The sequence below is a fragment of the Echinops telfairi genome, unplaced genomic scaffold, assembly GCF_000313985.2.
Source record: "Echinops telfairi isolate 266 unplaced genomic scaffold, ASM31398v2 ScPeMD7_31;HRSCAF=116, whole genome shotgun sequence".
In the NCBI taxonomy this organism is placed as follows: domain Eukaryota; kingdom Metazoa; phylum Chordata; class Mammalia; order Afrosoricida; family Tenrecidae; genus Echinops; species Echinops telfairi.
This window is the reverse complement of record NW_022103928.1, coordinates 46,918,102-46,924,653: the sequence shown is the minus strand read 5'-3', so window position 1 is coordinate 46,924,653 and position 6,552 is coordinate 46,918,102. Positions and strand designations below refer to the sequence as shown.

Below are 6,552 nucleotides of genomic sequence, written 5' to 3'. Positions count from 1 at the left end.
ACATAGCATATTGTCTGTACTTCTTTCAAGATGTTTGTAGGGGCCATTGAGTCAGTTCCATCCCATAGCAACCTTCTGCACAACAGAAGGAAACACTGCCCAGGCAGGGGTCATCCTCACAATGGTTCCTGTGCTTGAGCCCATTACTGTAGCCATTGTGTCCACCCATCTCCTTGAGGGCCTTCCTCCTCTTCACTGCCCCTCTACTTTACCAAATATAATGTTCTTCTCAGGGGACTGGTCTCTCCTGACAACATGTCCAAAGTGTGTAAGACTAAGTCTCCTCATTCTTGCCTATAAAGAGCATTCTCGCTGTACTTTTTAAGAAGACAGGTTGGTTTGTCCTTTTAGCAGTCCATGGTACTTTCAATATTTTTCTCCAGCACCGTAATTCAAATCCTTCAATTCTTCTTCAGTCTTCCTCATTGATTGTCCAACTTTCACATTGATATGAGGAAATTCAAATGCCATAGCTTGAATCAGGATCACCTTCGTCCTCAAAGTAAGATCCTTGCTTATAAACACTCTAAAGAAATCTTTTGCAGCAGAATTAATTAACAAAACATGTCTTTTGGTCTATATAATTTTGTGTGTTACTTAAAAAATCCTTCTCTACATTGAAATAGGAAAATTTCCCCATATTTACTTACAATTTTTTAAAAAATATTGTTTTAGGTATTCAAATTCTTAATTTTAGAGTGAATTTTAGTGTATATTATGAAACATAGATTATCCTTTTCCCACATGGCTAGACCCTTATCCCAAGTACGTTTATTCAAGTCATTCCTTTCTCTAATAGTTTTCCATGTCACCTGCATCACTCATAGAAGCTCCATATATGCATGGACATCCTTAGGGACACTATAAGTCACTCAATTTGCATATTTCTGAATTAGTACCACACAAAATTCACTACTAAAACTCTATCATGACTCTTGATACCTGGTGGAGCAAGTTTTCCTTACTATCAGCATTTTCAATATGTCCATGACTTAAACAACATATATTATCTTGTAAAAATTTTGAATCCTCCTGTGGCCTGGTACCACTCTTTAATATGCACATTGATAATAAAACTTCTTGGGTTTTCCTTGAGGTATTCTTCTTCTCTTTCCATTTCCTGTTTTGTTTATTTGCCTTGTATCACTTAGCCATTAAAACAATGTCCTCTGGAGCACTCTGATTTGCTTGTTCCAGAATATTAATCATTTCAGTAGCAACCTTCCAGTCAATTTTGTTGATGAGAGTAATTGACACACTGGTTCTCCCTGATCTTCCAGTGTGCCCTATTCTGTGGACATATTCTTCAATGTTCTGGGAAAATCGTAATGACAGCCACGTGTGACATCCTGGACATCAAGATCTTGAGATGTTAATTCATCAGCAATCAATATTCTCACCTGACCTGTTTTAAAGTTCTCTAATGCTGTCTCTTGGTTGCTCTGTTCTCTGTGGGCATGAAGAGACTCGACTGAGAATCGGTGGAGAATCAGATTGTGTTAAGCCAGGTTGACTAGAGAAACAGATCCAGGGACATTCATATATGTATAAGAGAGAGCTTTGTGTCAAGAAGCAATTGTATATCAAGAAAACATCCCAGCCCAGTCTAGATCAAATCCATGAGTCCAATACTAGTTCATAAGTCCTGCTGCAGACTCATATAGCCACATGCAATAATGCAAAATTCAGGAAAGTCACAGGCCAGTGGGTGCAAAGTCTTGTGGATCCAATGGCAATGGAAGCCTCTCCAGGGCTCTGGCAGGTCTCTGTGTGGCTCCACATGGCTTGTCAACAGGAAGGTGAAAGCAGAGAGATGGGACGTTCCCAGGACCCTCCTTATAAAAAGGTCATGCTCACAAGGAGACACTAGCAGGCTGTGACCCGTTTGACAGGCTAGACTCCACCCCTTCCTTTACTTATCAAGTGGACACGAGATTGCTTTACTACCACACAAGTCACTTGATAAGTGATCAGCAACCCCCTTTCTGCTGAGAAACAAAATGACTTTGCCCTTGGGAGACGTGCTCTCTAAGAGTACCTGAATATGATTGCATTTTTCTTCCTCTGTGGTAGCAATTATATTTTGCTTCACAGTGTTTAAGCAGCTAGATCCAGTGTGCCAACATATACAATCATGGGGTCTCTGCAAGTTGACAGACAACAGGTGGCCATGTTGCCACTGGTTGAGAGTCAATATAAATAAATCCAGGAATTAAATAGGACAATGTCTTCCTGGTTCTAATTTGGGCTATTCCTATATGATCTATTCTATGCCAAATGATTGGGCATGCCTGGGACTACTCTGGTGTTGAATTTTGATAACCTGCCCTTTTTATGTTTCCCATAACTTCTGGATCACATTGAACAGCATCCCCAAATTTAGAGGTAGGATTAGGGATAGGATGTTTTTCATTAGCTTCCAAGCCATCACACCTTGCATTGCAATTTTACTTCCTCCAAGTGTCTATCTGCACTTGTGACATTGAGCTTGTTTCTGCTGATTCTACATAAATTTTTTTTTCTTAATGGAGGAAAATCTGCCAATTTTTGCTTTTTTTGTTTGTGGTAGTTACATAACCTGTTGTCAATTTGGGACTTGAGAGGATTAAGAGTGAAGGGGTGGAGTCCAGTCTGTCAATCCGGTCACAGCCAATGAACCCTCTGTGTGGGCATGGCCTTCTCCTGAGGATTCTGGGAACTCCTGTATTATCTCATTGGAGGTGAGAGACACTCTCTCTCTCTGCTCACTCACTGAGAGACACTCTACTGACAAGACACATGGCACTATGCTGATAGACCCCATGCCCTAGGAACTGGAGGAGCCAGGTGGAGACCCCTGCCAACGCTGAGATGCTTCCACTGCCACTGGATCCACAAGGCTTTGCATCTACTGGCCGGAGATCACCCTGCATTTGGCGTCACTGCATGTGTTTCAGAAGTTTGAACAGGACTTTATAGATTGGTAGTGGACCTATGGGCTAATATTAGACTTAGGACCTTGATCTGGCTGGGATGTTTCTCAGTGTTCAACTGCTCTTGTCTATAAAGTTCTTTCTTATTCACATATGAGTGTCTATGAATTTGCTTCTGTAGTCTATCCCGACTACCACACTGTTTCAAAGCATCTTGTCAAATTCAGTCCCATTCTATCTCCTATTCTGTATCAACCTTGTCATCTGTGCTTACATTTCTTTCAGCAACTCTGGATTCGGAACTGCAATTTTCTTCTCGCTTTTATCAAAGGGTAACTCTAACACTGCTTTGGCTTTCATCTGCCTTACCTTGCTTCCCTAAATTTTGACACCGGCCTCATGATAGTGTTTTATTATCTGTATTTTGGTGTTTTTTATGCTTTGGATGTCTTATTTTTTGACCCACGGTGACCAATCACCACGCTAACTAAGTTGTTCTTCAATCAGAAGCACAGCAACAGTTCCTGGGGACTAGCGGGTGAAGATTCTGGGGTTCGGAGCTATCCCTCCAGCCCCCACCTCTGCTGCCCCTACATCTGCTGGAACCTCTGATTAGGTTCCAACTCTGCCAGCCACCACTCCGGAGCTCCAGATATTGCCAAGCTTTGTAGAGAGGAAATGACCCTGGAGGAGGTGTTAGGGCTTGTTTCTTGCCTAGAGATAGTTCTTAAAATATACAGGATCCCAAACTGTCCATGGAGCACCAACACTAGTTTTTGACTTCCACCCCTACAATGTGGAACAGGAATGGCGACTATGGGTACTCCCGGTTGATTTTACAGAGTGCTTCAATAGAATGACGTTTGCCGCCTATACATTTTTCCTGGGGGGCAGAATCTCACGGAGGTGGATAACTTCAAGGAGGAAGACAACTCCTCAAGCCACTTTGATCCCAGCCCACTTTCCAAGCCCAGTGTTGCATAGCCGACCGCTCAGTATTTCTCCTGGGGTCACACCCAGGAAGCCCTCATCGTCATGCTCAAGACTGAGCTTGCTGCCTCTCTCACAGGCCTATTACTTGTGGACTCTTCATTAGTCAGTGCCTCCACCACCACTGAGACACCCGCACACAATTCCCTCTTCTCTCATCTCTCAAGTCACCAGCGTCCACTAACTCCTACCTCCAAAAATATCTTAAAATTTGCCACTTCTCTCCATTCCCACTACTAACTCACTAGTCATCCTCTCACTCCGATTACGTCATCGATCTCCTGCATTGCTGTGACAAGCCCTCTAACTTGTCTTCCTTCCGTCATTTTGCTCATTGTCAATCTTTCCTCCACTATTTTGTCAAAACACACTTAAGAAAAATACATAGGTAATCAAACCATCGCCCTGCTTAACAACTCCCCATTGCTTTCCTTGAAGCGCCTTTAAAAGAACTTCCAAGCGCTGGCGTCCACCTTTGCAACACCCCCTTCTCATCGTGTCCCCTCCCTAGAGGATTCTGATGATAGGACCCTTCTGTGAGTCTTACACCTGTCCTGGCTTCTGCTATTTTACATCTGACTTAGGGTCATGTAATATCAACCCTAGTGCTAAAGTGGTGCCCCTACCACGTCTAGAAAGTTCTGCTATCAAGAGCAAATAAAATAAGATGTGTTACAGGGAGTTAACATTCGACCCTTCACTCATAAATATCACAACCAAAAAACCCAGAGAGGCTAGTTTCCCCTCAGTTGTCAGAATGGGGTCAATGGTAGAGAGGAATAGGCTCTGAGAAAGCAGGGACAGGAAGGGGAGGGAGTCTCTGCGGTGTCCGAGGGAATCTCTAGTGAAGGAAGAAAAGAATGGCACTGGATTCCCGGCCTTAAGGAATGGTGGAACCAGGAATCAGCTCGATGCCCCCGCTGGCCGCTGCCCAGGGCCTGGCTAGCACGAAGGGAAGCCTATGGACTATTCTTCCCATTGTGTTTGTTGCCTTTTTAAGTCCCACAGAGCTGGGCACAGGCCTCCTGTACCGGCCAGCCAGGCACACAGGGAGAGCTGTTAATTTAGCTTCTCTTAGGGCCCTCCTCTGTGCAATATAAACTTGGTCCATATTAGGACCCCTCCTGGGGGTGCTGCAAAGCCGTCAGAGATTCAAATACATCAGCTCCACTAATTTATTGGCCAGCAGACCTGCAGGAGGTGAGTGCTAGCATCCCATCCTCACCCATCCCCCACGCGCTGCATCCTTTCAGCCAGCTTCCTCTCAGTAAATGCTCCTCCTGCCCTGAAGGCAGTGCCTTCCTGTGCTGTTAAGCTCCATCTCCTGGGTGAGGTGGACAGACTGGGGTTATTAAGCAGCATTTATTATACTTGCATGATCTACTTGGCACTGTGCCGAGCATTTTAAACACATTATTTCAATTGATCCATCCTGAGTACGGGCCTCTACCACTTGTTTTCCTCTAAGACTCTTCAGAATTCATCTAGACTCTGGTTTTTTTTTTACACATGAGTAAACTGAGCTCCAGAGAGGAAACACTGCCGGCCCAAGGTCACGAACAACTGGAAAGGAAAAGCTGTCCCCTTATCTGTGGAACAAGCCAGGACACAACACGCTGAGCTTTTCTCTGGCAGGGACTGAGAGCCCAGCACAGAAGGGAAATGGGGTCTTTTGTTGCACCATGGTCAGAGGCCGGTGTGGTGAATTCCTGGGTTGATGTGAGCTGGAGTCAAGGGGCAGAGGATGGTTGCCTGAAGTTAGTTTGGCTTGATTCAGTGTTAGAAAGGCGAGGCCAGCATTGATCTGGGCTCAATATAGGTTCAGAAACTCCTGTGATGGGATCAAGGGCCACTTTATTTGTGCAGGGGGTTGAAGACTAGGTTGAGACTGAATTAAAGGTCTGTGGCTGGCTGAATTCCAGGGTCAGTGGGTTGACCAGCTTTCCCTGCCCCCGAGAAAGCAAGCCCCCTTCCTGAGTGCTCAGGTCAGCATGCCTCTTCATGCGCCAGGTGAGCAGCAAGAGCCACCAGCTGAAAGGGAATGAACCTAAGGCTTGGAGCAGGGAGCCCAGGGGAAGTGGGACTGGCTCAGCAAAGGCCACCAGCGAAGAGTGTAGGGCAGTGGTTCTCAACCTGTGGGTCGTGACCCTTTCACAGGGGTTGTCTAAGACCATCAGAAAACACCTATTCCCATGGTCTTAGGAACCGAGACACCACTCCTCTATCCGTCTCCAGGTGGGTCTGCTCACATGCAAATACACCCACATACAAGGACCTGGCATGAAGACTGTTACCCATGCTATACCAACCATGCTTCAAGGCAAAATTTCATTTGTTTGTCATTAGAAATAAATATTTCACAATATAGAATTACATATTGCTTTGTGATTCATCACTATGCTTTAATTATGTTCAATTTGTAACAATGAAAATACATCCTGCGTATCAGATATGTACATGACGATTCATAAGAGTAGCAAAATGACAGCGATAAAGTAGCAACAAAAATAATTTTATGGTTGGGGGGTCACCACAACATGAGGAACTGTATGAAAGGGTGGTGGCATTAGGAAGGTTGAGAACCACTGGTATAGAGTGTCCCTGTAGTAGAGCCTTTAACCCCATTTCTAAGAATCTTACCTGACCCTGT

At 44.6% G+C, this 6,552-nt stretch overlaps 1 pseudogene; it reads right to left on the bottom strand.

Annotated features, from left to right (window-relative positions):
- Nucleotides 1-1,052: 1,052 nt before the first annotated feature.
- LOC101640985 lies at nucleotides 1,053-2,172 on the bottom strand (annotated as a pseudogene).
- Between the last annotated feature and the right edge of the window lie 4,380 nt (nucleotides 2,173-6,552).